General features: G+C 39.4%; 1 long non-coding RNA gene across 1 annotated transcript; it reads right to left on the reverse strand.

Moving 5' to 3' along the window:
* Nucleotides 1-249: 249 nt before the first annotated feature.
* On the reverse strand, nt 250-11,979 carry LOC127470441 (uncharacterized). Its single transcript, XR_007904300.1, has 3 exons — nt 11,911-11,979; nt 8,074-8,198; nt 250-929 (listed from the first exon to the last, which is right to left on the reverse strand). It is a non-coding gene; the product is annotated as an uncharacterized LOC127470441 (long non-coding RNA).
* Nucleotides 11,980-14,874: the final 2,895 nt, after the last annotated feature.

Genomic DNA, 14,874 nt, shown 5'->3' on the forward strand with positions numbered 1-14,874 from the left:
ATTTGGGTTGAAGACATAGTCTAACCTCACTATAATAAATAACCACTGGGCTTGGATAAATATTTATGATATCAAACTGTTCAGGGTAATAGGATTTGGCTGTTTGCTGCTTTAGAAAAAATGGAGAAACTTGCAATTTAAATTAGACATTTATATATAGTACTTTTATGGAAATTGTTTTCCACAGATCAATATTTAGATGAAATATTAAAAAGGAAGTCCAAATGAAATGAGTATGGAAATGAAAAGGACTTTTCCAGATCATGTACAAGATGTATGGGGGAAATTTTTTTTAGGTTTATACTAATCTTAACTTGGCTTTTTTTTCGGACAGACTGATCAATAAAATTCGTTCACTCTTGTTGATAGGAGAATTAAAGTAGGATGTTCTGGTGAAGTTAGGATACTGATTTTGGAAACAGATTGTTTGCACAGAGTATTTGCATAGGAAAAACAGCAATAGAAACAATGACTATATGTAGCTTCGTTCAAAATAAGCAGTCATTATAGTTTTGCTTAAGAACTCACATAAACATTTTGGGCTTATCTACACTGAGTATATGTATTTAAATAAGCTTAGACACACATATAGGCACATATTTCAGTCATATAGAAAAAAAATTTTTATGCATATAATTTTTTATTATACTTGTAAGGTTTCTTGGCCATGGCTTTGACTGTCCTAAGTGAGACTGTCTAGCTGCCAGTTTTCAGCTTGTCACTACTGAGTCAGCAGTCTTCCTTATTTTATGGTATCTGAGGATCCTGCTGGACAACATGGTGGACATGAGGAGCAGTGTGCCCTTCCAGGAAAGAGAGGCAACAGCACAAGGTGAAGGAGTACAGTCAGCAGGTGAAGGGACATGATTATTTTCTATTCAGAAACTGGGAGCATGTCAGGAGCACTGTGTCAAACCCTGGGCTTCCCACTGAAAAAAAAAAAAAAAAAAAGAAAAGGGATTGGCATACTGAAGTGAGCTCTGCAGAAGGCTACAAAGATAAAGAGAGCTCTGGAACACTGTGCATGAGAAGTTACTGAGATGCTGAGAGAAATCAGTTTGTTCAGTTTGGAGAAAAGAAGTACAATTGCTGTGTACAACTAATAGGATGATACAGAGAAGTTGGAGCCAGATTCTTCTCAGAGGTTTTCCCTTCTCAGAGAAGGGACAAACTGAATTTCATGGAGATGAGGTGATACCCTATCCCATACTCCAGCCCCTGCAAGGCTCTTGGGTTCTGGACTTGCACAGGACTCTCTGGTGCTTTCTCTCTCTCTTCCTTCTTCTTTTAATCTCCTGTCTTAATATTTTGGGTAACTTGGGACTGAATGGATTGGATTTTGCCAAGTTGTATGGGTTAACATGTGCTAAGTCAGTGCTTTGTGGAATTCTTTGTTTTGGTTGTATGTTACCCTTTAAACTTTTGCCAAGTTATCTTATTTCCTAAAGTTTACCAGTAAAGTACCCCCTGAGAAAATGTGTGCAGTCTTTCTCCTATGCACTTTCTCTTAAGGTGTTCAAAGAACCAAAGGCTCTTCTAATATGTCCAGAGGGTGGATATTGTTGGAGACTTGTATGGCAATAATATTTAATAAAGAATCAATCTGAGAAACAATAGTCCTGTTACTCCAGTCACCTTTCAAACTGTGGTCGGTCCTCACAGACCAATAAGTGATCATTCATACTCATTTAATTAATCTTCAGAAATAAGAAACTAAAAAATACTTTGAAATTGTTGTTATTTCTACTTTTTAAGATAAACTAATCTGAATGTTGTCTTCAGCACACGCAGCAGTAATCAAACAAAAGAATCCTGAAGTAGCAGAGAACAAGGGTGAGGACACAGTCCTGATTAAATCCATAGTGCTACCTAAGGACCATGAGTAACAATGACACTAATTTTAGTAAAAGGAAACAGTCCTCCTGATCACTACAGAAATAGTTGTTGATGTGTTTTTCTGAAGAAGTGATGTCAGTATGAAAGGGGAAGTGCTATGCAGGAGCTATCACTGGGAGTCATAAATTCACAGAACCTTGTTGATCAGAAGGAATCTCCAGAGGTCATCCAGTCCACCCTGCGGAGTCAGTTCAGAGTCAGCTGCCTGGGGCCTCACTGCTTAAGTCTTCACCAGCTCCAAGGGTGGAGAGTCCACAGTTACACTGTTTGACAAATGCTTATCCTCTTCATTTTAGTGTTCAGTGAGACCCTTGGACCTTTTAGCCGGTGTGGATCACTACTTTCTGAGGGGCTGATTCTTCATGTTCATATTATGGAGCACGATTTCACATTTGCTCCATTGGGTTTCAATCTGTTGATGTTTGGTCCACCCTTAGGATCTTCTGTGATCATTAGTTCCTCTAAGAAGTAACATCCATTCAAACTAATTTATGTCATAAGACATGCAAAAATTCAATCAATCAGAAATGTATTGTGTTGGTCACTGTGGCTGTCAAAATTTGACTTGTTTCTCTTTCTAGTTTCACATAAGTACTCTGATATTCAGTTCTACATTTATTCATCTCACTGAATGAGCTCTATTTCTAAAAGCTACTGCTTATGCCACTCAGTGATCTTAGATGTCTTTTCTAACCTTAATGATTCTATGATTCTATGTAGCATTAGAAACATTTTCCTTAGTTATCAGAAAATCCACATACAAGTCTACAGGAAAACTGTACTTCTTTTTCCTCAGAGAGATTAATTCTGTGCAATTTTGAAAGGTTCCTGCAGGTATCCATTGACTACAATGATGTAATTACTTAGTACCTCTTCAAATGACAAAGTTTGCAAGCAAACAATAGATTCTTTCATTCATTGGGAACTTTTAATTTCATTTTTTTTAATGTTTTTGCAAATTCTTGAGGAAATGTGTTTGGTGGCTGCTGCAATTTGCAAGTGCATCTTTGTCAGTGTCTACAGGTTACCAAAGCTATGATCAAGGTCAAGTAGAGCAAGATTTTACCCTTAAAATTTTGCAATCATTTCCTTTGTGAATACTTCTAGTTCTATCAACCTTTCTCCCCTCCTCCCCCAAATATCTAAGTTAACTAATTCTAGACAGTGTGCCTGAAAGATGTCCTTGCCACAGCACACTGTCAGCTGTGGCAGAACCTATTAAATGGCTTACATGGCATTCCTGGGCAGGGCCAGATAAGTATATGTTTTAAAGTAATTTTCCAAAACACAGCTTTTAAACTGTGCTTAAGTAACCCCTGGAAATACAGTCCCCTGCTTTTATTGTCCATTTTAACTTGCTTGTGTTAAACAGAATTGTCTCAAGTTGTGCTCCTACAAATAGTATGTGAACTGACAGTGTACTGGGTCAAGACATTGTCTCTCTACCCCCCTATCCTGTTGCCAGCATTTTTCTGCCTGTAAAAGTAGCAATTGCTCAAACCTCATTAAATGGAGCGGTGGAGAACCTGTCCATACTTGGCCTCTCTCTGCCTTTCCTATGCTTTCATTTGTACTTTTCATTTTGCTGTCGGAGGCAGAGCAGCATGGGAAAAAGGTCCAAGCTGTTAATATATCTGCACAAAAAAAAGGTGCTGGCTGGCATGATTTTTATGTCCTTCTCTTGCTTTTGTTTTCAGTTTGGCTCCTACAGCACAGGTAGGGCTCAGAGTTACCACCTCAGCTGCTGCTCTTGTCTTTACAGCCCACTCTGAACTGTGGAAACCTTCACCCACACTTCTAATTGAGATTACAGGTGTTGCCAGGACATTGCAACCTTACTTGAGAGTGAGTTGATTTTGGATATATCTCAGTACCTGGCAGCACTGACAGCAGAGCACCAAAGGGTTTTTCTGCTGACAGCTGTGATCTAGCTGCTAGGTCGCTTGGTGTGTCTGCATCTGTGCTTAAGTGTCACTTTAAAGCACATCCCAGATTATGCATGAATCGTGAGCCAACTTGTCTTTTAAAGGTCATCTGAGCCATTCAGAAATAAACAAATTCACCGTGGTGCATAAAAGAAACCAGCATTTGTAAAATTGCTGAGTAACAAATGCATCTATGCAGGGTCATATTTCCAACTCCCACATAAAAAATATGGGTCAGTGGGGATTTGATCCATGATGCATCCATCCTGCATGCTATGTTTGTGTAAGTAATAATAGCAATGAAAATAAATGTACCTGTGAGGTTGCAAGTGAATAACATGGCTCCTTTTTCTCCATCAGCTCTGTGTGTGTTCCCATTTCAACCACTGTGCCCACTATTACATCTGCAGTCTGAACAGTGGAAAGCCAGTGAGCAATAATAATAGTAGTTTGACCTTGCCTGGCCTGTAAATGAAATACCAAACTGTAATTCATGTCCCCTGTTGCTTGGTGGTTTGGAGTAATTCCTCCAATTTGTCATATTGATACAGCTGTTACATCCCATTGATCGCATTTACTGAATATTCTTATGATCCGTGATTGTCTCACAGCTGACTTAAAATACAACCTTCTTCTTTCCCAGGCAGGCTGGAGCCTGCTTTCTCTTTTGGCTTATGTTGCTGGTTCTTCTTTTCTTGGATTATGTCTTTTTAAAATGTTGTTGAAAAGCCCAGACACGAGGTACAAAGTTGGGAGCATTTCTATAGACTGGCTTACTAGTGAAGGACACATGTCTGCTCCCAGTGTCTCACCAATTCCAGCAGCATGACACTAGTTATTTGCCACTGGTAAATGTTCCTCAGCATTATCTGGCTGAAGGCAATGTGTTTGCCTTAAACAGGCAGCTTTGGGCTTCCACAGCCACAGAAAAAATATAGAGTCCATAATTTGGTAATTTATGGAGAAAAGCTATTCACCTCACATAAGAGTAGGTCCCAAATTTCCAGGAATAAACAAACATAGAGTTAGTACCTGCAACCTGCCTCTATGAGCAAAGAGGAGAGACAAAAAACTTGTTCTAAGATGCGTCTGGCTCAGTTTTCCTCCTGGTGAACTGCTGGGAGTTAAACACTCAGAGCAGTTAAACTGTCAGATTGTTGCATCGAGGGCTTCTCCACCTTGAAGGCTATCACATGGTGCCAGCCTAGCCCACAGCTAGATGAGCCAAGGGGAAATAGTTGTTTCGGCGGTAGTGAAGTGGAAGAGATGAGAATATTGTCACAGAAGAACAGTAGACAGCTTTTTGCCCTAAATGGGAAATAATTCTTGCTCTCGTTACAAACCTGTCGTGGAAAATGATAACTGTCACTTGTGTCTTGTCTCTGAATTTAAATTAAATGCATGATTGGAGAAAAGAGAAATGAGGGTTATATCAATGACAAAGCACTTACTTTTTCTAGTCCAATGTAAGCTAGCATCTTGTTGCCTGTGTCTGGAGCAGATGCAGTGTTATCTAGTAAAAGAATTTTGGGACTGCCCACTAAAGCTCAATCAATAGCCATTTCTGGTTTCTGAGCCCTGATTTCTGTGGATTTCTTTTTTCAGTCAAAATGCTAGCCCATTTTGAAAAGAAGACTATAAGACCTTGCACTTTTTGCATTCTGAAAAAATAATATTTAATAGGACCTAACTGAGTGTTAAGACAAATGGCAAGATCCCCTTTGATTCTGCAAAGTTCAAGCTGCAAAGAAATAGGATCTAAATGTAATGTTTTCTTGTTATGTGACATTTTCTCCTAAAAACTGAATATCAGTAAAATTCACCCTAATTCAGAGTGTTTTCCCAACGACATAACTCTCCACACGTTCCAGGTTCCCTAGCAACAGCAGCGACAATTATGAGCCTCAATGCACTTTGGTGCAGCACCTCGCTGAAGCAGGGCACTGGATTTACAAAAACAGATTTTGAGAGCTGCAATATCCATTTTCGACACAAGGTGGCTGCAGAAAATCAGTGTTTGGTTCAAGTTCACACGCGCACACACTCTCACTCACACGCCTCCTCCCCCCTGTATTTCACTGGACTTGCAGGGAGGCAGATGTCACCCACTTGGGAACGGCATATATCCCCCTTCACATCTCTGATGTCCGTTTAACTTTTCTGCTTCATTTACATTCACTCAGCCACTCTGTAGCTTTGAACTTTGTTCTTATTACCCTGTTGATCTTAATTTCTCTATATTCAGTGTGCATCCGCATCCCTTGGTTTTCATTTCATTGAGTTTACAGAGAAGCTAAATTTTAGAGATAAACTGATTTATGGATAATCACACAAAACTCCACCACATACATGAGAAAACCCTCAAATTTCAATATTGATCTTTGTGTAAATTCATTTCCAAGGAAGAAAGATATTTGAATATCGTAACAGGAGATCCATTAGGTTAACATAAACATTTTCTTGTTTCAGTTACAACTTGTTCATCCATTTTATGGTCTTTCATCTCTGAATCACACTGATATATATGATATAGAAACCTGATATCAGACTAATCAAGTCTTTAGGTAATGGTTTGTGTCCTTTAGGTGGGTGCACAAATATGCCTGCAGGTAACAACTAGAAAGTGATTATATACACATACATACACATACATGTTCATGTCTATCAAGTGGTCAGAGGGCGAACAACTCCCTTGTGCATTTTCATGGAAGAGCACCCACCACCAGAGCTTAGGCTTGAGTGTATTTTGCCGTGTTACAGATTGATCTGCAGAAGAATACACATGCCTATCAAATGACTTACAATTTGTTAGTTTTCTTATATTTAATCCACCTATATAAGTGTTACCCCAAATGACAGTATTTTCCATCTTTCATTAGACATCTTTATTTTCCCTGCATTCATTACAAAAGGAGCGTAGATGACAGGTTTAGGCTAGACATCAAAATTCTGGATGGCTAAAGCCAGGTAAAATAATGCCCACATGAGAGGTAAAAATGATGAATCTTAAACTAAGAATGCTTTCTAGGCAAAAATGTTAGAAACTGATGAATAGATTGTTTCAATATCACTCATCTCCTGTAGAGAAACAGACAACAAGTAGGTAATTCTCTAATATTTATCAGCTTAACAGAAGTATATGTTATTATCAAAAGTTTTATATTGGCTACATTGTAAAAAATCATTATTTCATCTATAATCTTGCATTGACTGGCAAATCAAGCTTTGGTTATAGCTGAAAATGATATATGATACCTACTTCCAAAAATTGTTTAAAGCCTTATGTCTGCATGGTAGCCTACATTGTACTGGATGATGCATGTTTTTGGTTTTTTTTTTGTGATTTTGTTTCTGTTTACCTATTTACAAGATCCAAGAGAGAAGAATTTACAAGCCTGGATGCAAGTTCCCCGTTTTGGGATTCACTTCCTTTACTCTTCACTCAAAAAGGGGAAATACTACAAATGAATCATCTTAAACGATAGGCACTTCTATAAAGACACACATTTCTTCCGTACCAAAGAGCTACAAGCATGAGGAATCATACCATATATAGGCAGTGCAGCACAAAGTTTCAGGTGGTTTTCCAAAGGCATCTGGAATTGCCTGGGGATGAGCATAAGCTGTGTAGCAAATGGCAGCTACATATCATTTCAAGAGAAATATTAGTTCAACTGCAGCCAATTTCCCGCCTTTTGCCATGGGAGACTATGAATCTATTTTTAACTTGGGTATTCTTTCTTTACTGAGTTGTGATAGCTGCAGGAATACTGTCTTCAGTTTATTAAAGCAAATGTTAACTTGGAAAAATGGACTTATTCAGACTGTACCTAAAGGTAGAAATAAGACTGTTGTCCTTTATTTTACAAGAAAACTCATAGCAAAAGGTGTATAGAATGAACTGGTGCAAAACATTGTGAGAGTAAAGTCTTAGGGATTGATAAGTAAAACATAGAGAAAGACCATCTACCTTCCGCCTCCTCTGGCAGACGTAACCTGCTGTGCTATCTACGTCAGGAAATCCCAGTTTAAATCAAAGTCCTACAGCCAAGTTGCTGACTTTGTGCATGGTGGACAAAGGGACATTGAAATAATTGCTCCCTTTGGCCCTGAACCTTTGCTGCTGATAGTAGTTGGGGATCCCACAAACATCAATGAGGCTGTCCTCTGACACTGTAAATTGGAGGGTTGAAGGATCCCTTGAAATCAACCTCTTGATACCTTTTTCACCTTCAGATCTGCATTTTCTTACCTCTGTATTTTGCCTCTAGAAGCAAATAAAACCACACCAGCACTCTACATTGTTGTTTTCCAGAGTATGTTTATCCAAACTGTGCTAGGAGGCCGGGTGATATCCCCAGCTGACATACCTGTGAACTGAAAAGAACAGCCAGAGGTAGGGTGGAAGGGAAGGGTGTCAGTATAAAAAATGGCAAGCACTGCAGAGTGAGAAAAACCTACACCTCTTTACTTTCAATTCTACTGTAGGAAATGGGAATGGAATGAAATCTCCAAGACAGAGATTAAAAAGCAGTTGAAGATGCTTCAGAACCATAACGAGAGTAGAGACTATAGTCTTGAAAAAATTTGCTTGAACTAATTTTTAGGATGATTGACAGCATGAAGTTAGCAATAGACAGGATAAGCTTTTAAAACTGAGAGACAAATGGAATCCTTTACCAACTCCCATAGTCCATTCCTCCACTGAGTTCACCTGTCAATAGGATTATGTTAACTGTTAACTGAAACAGTTTATTATAAATTTTTATTCAGTTGGATTGAATATCCAGTGAATTCAACTGGGCTATAGAGCTCAGGGATTGAATTTGAATTCTCTTTGAATTTCTGTTTAGAAGGAGTAAAAGCTATCAAAATTTGAACAGTCTTAGGGCAAATATTCCTCTAAAAAGACAAAGAGATAGAAAATGAAAGGAGCAGCAATTGCCTCCACCATGACTGCATAATGTAGGCATTACATAACTACGAAGGTATTATCTTATCTCAGCTTTCCAGGAAGCTGATGATGTCAAGTATGTGGGAAAGGCAGAATCACAAAGGGGTCAGACAGCAGAGAAATGGAAATGACCATGGTCAGGGAACTTGTGGGTTCAGCTTGGATAATCTCTGTTCTGGAAAGGAAATGGCATCTGTGATTCTGCCCAGAGGGAGCAAATCTGAGATGTTCTGGGTGCATCAGAGGAATGTCACATGCTTTACTTGACAGAAAACAGATATTATGAATTTGTTTTTATATGAAGAAACTGATTAAAAATGACTCAATCATCTTTTAGTACTGTGTGAATAGCTTAGACAATCCTAAATTTATTTTACTGAGTAAATTGCAAGAGGAATTTACTGAGTAAATATGTATGAGAGGAATCAAGGGAAAGTGTAATTTGTAATCAGTAACTTAATTTAATGAACTCTTCCCACATCAGAAAAAAAATGAATTTTAAATCACCAGGTTAAATAACAACAACCTTTAAATATGTAGCTGAGTATTTGCTCAAAGTTTCTGGAGGAAATTTTTTGTGTTAGCCCAAGAATGAATATGACCTGAAATATTTCAACACCAATGCACGCAGCATGAAGAACAAAGAAGAGGAGCTTGAAGTTTTGGCCTAGTCCCAGAGATTTGACCTCACTGCCATAAGTGAAACCTGGAAGGATGAGTCCTGTGGCTGGTGGGATGAGTCCTGGTGGGAGTGCCCTCTTGGAAGGTTACAGGCTCTTCAGGATGGACAAGCAGGGCAGAAGAGGCGGAGGCGTGGCACTGTGTGTAATAGAAGGGTTAGAATGTATAGATCTCACAGTTGGCAATGTCTCTGGTAAGAATCTAGGGGCAAATAAATAGTGCAAATATCATCGTGGAAGTCTACTTTAGACCTCCCAGCCAGGATGATGATGCCAATGAATTATTCTTTGGGGAATTACGGGAAACTTCCAGGTCAACTGCCCTTGTCCTTATGGGGGACTTCTACTCGCCAGAAATTAATTGAGCATCACACAGTTGGTACAAACTGAGCCAGAAGATTCCTAAAAAATGTGGATGACATTGTTATGGAATAGGTCCCAAGGGAAAGATGCCCTCCTTGATCTACTGCTTGTCAACAGAGTGGATCTCGTGAGCAAAGTGGAGATTGGCACCCATCTTGGCTACTGTACCATGGACCAAATGAGTTTAAAATCTCTTTTGACAAGGGAAAAAGTGCCAGCAAAACATCAGCTCTGGACATGAGGAGAGCAGGTTTCAGGCTGCTCAGGGAATTAGTAAGTAAGGTCTTGTGGGAAAATGATTTTGCAGATGCTGGGGTCCATCAGTGATTTAATTTTATTAAATTTTAGAAAAGCTGTTGGACTACTCTTTTATTCTGTGAGTTTTTTTCCTCCTCACATTTGTCTATATGTTCGTATTTCACTGCCTGGTCTCCCTAATCCTTATGCTGGTGACTGGATGGTTTTGTTGATGGCTTTGCAAGCAGCACTGGGCTGGACAGCTTTATCAAGTAAGGATATGTGTGAGAAAGAGGGCAAGGAGGAAACGAGAAGTATTTTTCTGAACCCCAGTATATTGTCTTTGCAGCCAGACAGTTGCAGAGACTTTTGAAGGACAAGATTATCTGTGTAACTGATGAAGAAAGCATTGCTGTTTAATGGACATTTTATAAAGAAGTGTAGGTCATTGACAAGGTATGCCGCTGACTCTGGCTTCTTCTGTTTTCTTTATGATGGTGGATCATCTAATACATATGTGTCATTGTAGATCCTAAAACAGTGATTCAGTTTACAATTAGAATCAAGGGCCTCTAGCTTGGAGGTATTTTTTAAACCCATATGTCTGGATTCACAAATACAACCAGTTACGACATCTGTTGAAAACACTCGAATAAAAGCAATATTTTAATTTCAATAAGAAAAGGAAGAAGGGAATGAAGCTTTGTGAAAATGTCTGGAATTTGCTATCCTTTGCCTTCAGCTCTGGTTCTAGGGACTCCTTAGTGAGATGACACCTAGTAGGATGATTACTCATGGTAAGAGGGAAAAAATTTTCACCCAGGGGCATTATTGTGTCCTGTATGCATAAAACTGTTCATCCAGGATAGCTCTGATGCTACAGGTTTCCTGACCTGACTGCTCAGTGGGGGTTTCTTGCATTGCTACATAGAAAAGCTACTCTCTTCTAAAGGCAGCATTTGTCTCTGCTTGTGCTCTATTTTATTAGTCATTAGCAGTAAATGCATCAGTTACCACTTCTTGGGCAACAGCAATGACTAAGTCTACAATGGAAATCCAGTCTTCTCACAGTTCCTTCCTTCTCAGCTTTTGTTACACAAGATTTCATGAAGTTCATGATGTGCAATCTTACTCAGTTTAGGTTTCTTTACAGACAGCTGACTTAGATGTGAGAAACCTAGAACTCATTCATTTAATAAAATTTGGCAACACTTTATTTCAAGAAACAGGTAAAATAGAAATTAATATCCATTTTGAAATCAATTATACAGGATCTCTTCTTGTTTTTCCTAGGCTTCTCTGCTGGTAAAAGGAAAGCAAACCAATGTCTCTTGGTTAAAGTACATAATTCTTTAAGCTTCTCCCTCCATCTCTTCAAAGACACATGGTGCTAGGTAAATTACTTGGAACTGAAATAATCAGAAAATAATTTAAGAAGTCTTAAAAAATCACAATAAACCTAAAAAAATTAGGAGATTTAACTTAACAATGCTCCTGAAATACTCAAGCGCACTTATTCCAGGAACTCAGTTTATCCTCTTGCATTGAACTATGCAGTTTAGGTATAATTATGGAAGAAAAAATAAATCATCAGGAGTTAATAGTAGTTATTAAACCACATACTCAACTAGAATCATGATTTTGGCTCCTCAGTAAGCAGGTAGCTTCAGTTAGAAACAAACCTCCAAACACTTAAAACATGCCACTCTAAATCAGAAAAGCTGAGAGAACAATGTGATAGTAAGTAAGGAAGGGAATAAAACTGCCTGCTTATTGTCCACAGTCAGGCAAGGAGAAACAGATAAGTCTCTAATGCCCACATGTTAACTATTCCCTTGACAAAAATCTCACTTACCCTCTCAGCGCACAGGCTTATTGACAAATAGATGGAGCACAGGAGCTGACTGCAAAAGTCCCTGTGACTCTTCCTCAGAAAAGTTACTCCTGTGGTGTAAATTTCGTCACATTTAAACATATGGGTGTGGCAAATCAGGTAATCTAAAAACACTAACCCAGAACTTTCTTAAATTGGCAATTGCTTCATGGGCTGGGAAGTCTGGAGGTTGAAGATCACTATAGTTCCCTAGGGCTGGACTTACACAGAGCCTCAAGGACTTTACAGCCAAAGAGAGGAAGTATTTTTACTAGCAATTTGCTTCTAACTTCTGATCCTTGGAGAACCACTGGGTTTTCAAGAGAGAAGAAATTCTTAAAGTCTGTTTCCTCCCACAATGCAATGTCACAGGAAAATATTTTTGCTACAAACGTTTACACAAGTGTAAGTGTCTGAAAAATACACACCAAAAAGAGGGGGTACACTGTGAGCAGGGATTGCAGAAGCATGGAGTCTCCACAGTTCATACTGTGCAAAGAGAATAGGCCATTCACAGCTGAGACTAAATTTCTGTGTCCTAATGGCAAGTTATCCCAGAAGCTCTTTACTGGGCAGCCCTGCCAGCTTACAAAGCTGTGCCCCAGGATGGCAGTGTGCTATCGCAACAGCACGGCACACACCCTCAGGGCTCTGCGAACACAGCTAAAAATATTGCCACAGAATAAACAAACAGGGATCAGTACACAGTTTGCGTACCAATAGATGTCAGTGTTGCATATCTTATGTAGCTTTACAGTTCTGGCAAACAGAGAAGGTCTGTATATGTGTCCTGTTTCATTTCATGGATTCTTGTCTATGCTTTTTTTATATCTAAGCCTGTCCATATGAAAAAAGAGCAAGTAAACTGGGGCATCTGCTGTCTAGTGCTTCATCAGTTACATAGTTATAAATAAGTTTTGTCTGTCAAATAACAGTAAAAACAGACCTTTACCATTGATCTGGTTGAATTTGCAGGCTTGACAATTTGTAATACCATCTGCAATCCAGTTGCTAATCAGACTTCAGAGAGAGCACAGAGGTGAAATGGAGGAGCCGCAGAGCTGCACAGAGCAGCCCACAGCTGCTTCAATGTCAAATCGGTGCTGAGATACTATCTGCTCATGTGCCATATTGTTGTGGGCATATGTAACTGAGAACAGGACTTGGCATGGCTTTTTGGCAACCCCTGCATCTGACTCATGCTCTAAGAGAAATACCAGAGCACTCCTCTGCTAAAGCACTGAGAAAAGGTGCCTCTTCCACACCAGATGCATCAACTGGAAACTCCACTCTGCAGCAAGGAGAATTTTTCTGGAGTTTTTGTTTCCTCATTAAGGGTTTGTTTTCCCTTCCTTGCCAGGTCATTCTTCCTGGCCATCTCCTTTCACTGCAGCCCCCACTCGTGCTCTGGCATCTGTGGTTACGTAGCAGGGGAATCACAGAAAATGTTACTATAATTAATGTGCCACTGCAGGATCCTGCCCTGCCTGTGTTTTCATTCTTGGCTAGTGACTCATCCCCTCTTTTATTCCCTGTTATGGCAATCAACATGCACCAGTGCCTCTACCCCAAATGGTAATGTTTTTATTAAGGACAGTAAGCATTACCCCTTGCTTGGCGATGCCAGATAAAAGACAAGAGGTTTTGATCCTACCACCATCACCAGAAAATCTGAAGAGGTTTTTTTGCCTCTTGAATTTCCTGCATCTCATTAGACTATCCAGTGCACATCTGTAACAGCTCACAACCAGGCCTGTCAGCACACGGTTCATTAAAAAGCCATGGCTGCCAGCTTCTTTTGGCTGAAATCTTTCCCTTCACAGTGTAATACAAACACTGGTCTGCGCACTGAGTACCTTTGTGGGAGCTTGAGGGGAATGAAAGCAATCTTATCTGACAGTTCTGTTCTCTGTGGGGGTCAGTGTGTACTGATGTGCAATTGCCTCTGTGCTCCTCAGGAGTGGGAAAGTGGAAAATCCCCATGGATGAGACTCTGACCTGAGGAATTTGCTTTGTAAATTATATGAAAATGTCCAAGGGGAGAGAAGGTTTTGTTCTCCTGTACTTTTTTTATTGTAATTTTCTCTCCTCCCCCTATCATGTCACATCATCATATCATATCATATCATATCTGCAACTTGCAAGGTATATACTTAAAAATAAAAAAAAAAAAAAAGGAAAAATAGATGAGGATTTAAGTCAGGGTTGTTATTTCCAATTCCTCTTTTCTCTGCCCTAAATAAAAAACCCTTCTGGCAAATTATTAGAATTTAATTCTTGGAGCATGTGAGCTACTAAACTTACATCAAAAGCCAGAATACCTCAAACTTAAGCTGCCTTGAAACCTTTGTCATCCCAATAACAAAAGTTGGAGATGCAGACTGAGTATCATCACCTTGCTCTGCTAATACTGATCTTCTTCAGGAATCTCAGACATTTCCTGCATTGGGGATCCAGAGAATTTCTCATGAAAACATTACTCAAGACCTATTTTGGCTAAAAGCATATTAATTTATGGTGACTTAAAAATATATGACTGTCTGTTGAAGCATTAAAAAACACTGAGAGTTTTGTAAGCCTATATTAAAGAAAGAGGAAAGGTGGGGTTTTTTTAATACTTGGAAGTTGGGTGGTTCTTTTGTATTTTTTTTTTTTTAATAGTAAAAATGTTAAGATCAGGTAATCAAATCAAATAGGGATGGAAACATAGGATGGAAACTTTTCCTCCTCCAGACCCAATTTGTCCCATAAGAGAGAGCATCAGAAGGGCAAGGCTTGCTTAGAAGGCCCACACAGGGTACTGCCAGTAGCCCTGGACTGCAGTGGTCTCCTGTGGGAGAAGGGACCGGAAGGGGTGTCCCATTTGAGAGAGCACTGCAAAGGATTCTCTGGGAGGGTGCAGGTGCTGGCTGTGCTGGGCAGGTGCAGAGTGGCACACACATCCTC

Source organism: Manacus candei, unplaced genomic scaffold, assembly GCF_025592945.1.
Source record: "Manacus candei isolate 608988 ecotype Guabito, Panama unplaced genomic scaffold, ASM2559294v1 h1tg000021l, whole genome shotgun sequence".
Lineage (NCBI taxonomy): Eukaryota > Metazoa > Chordata > Aves > Passeriformes > Pipridae > Manacus > Manacus candei.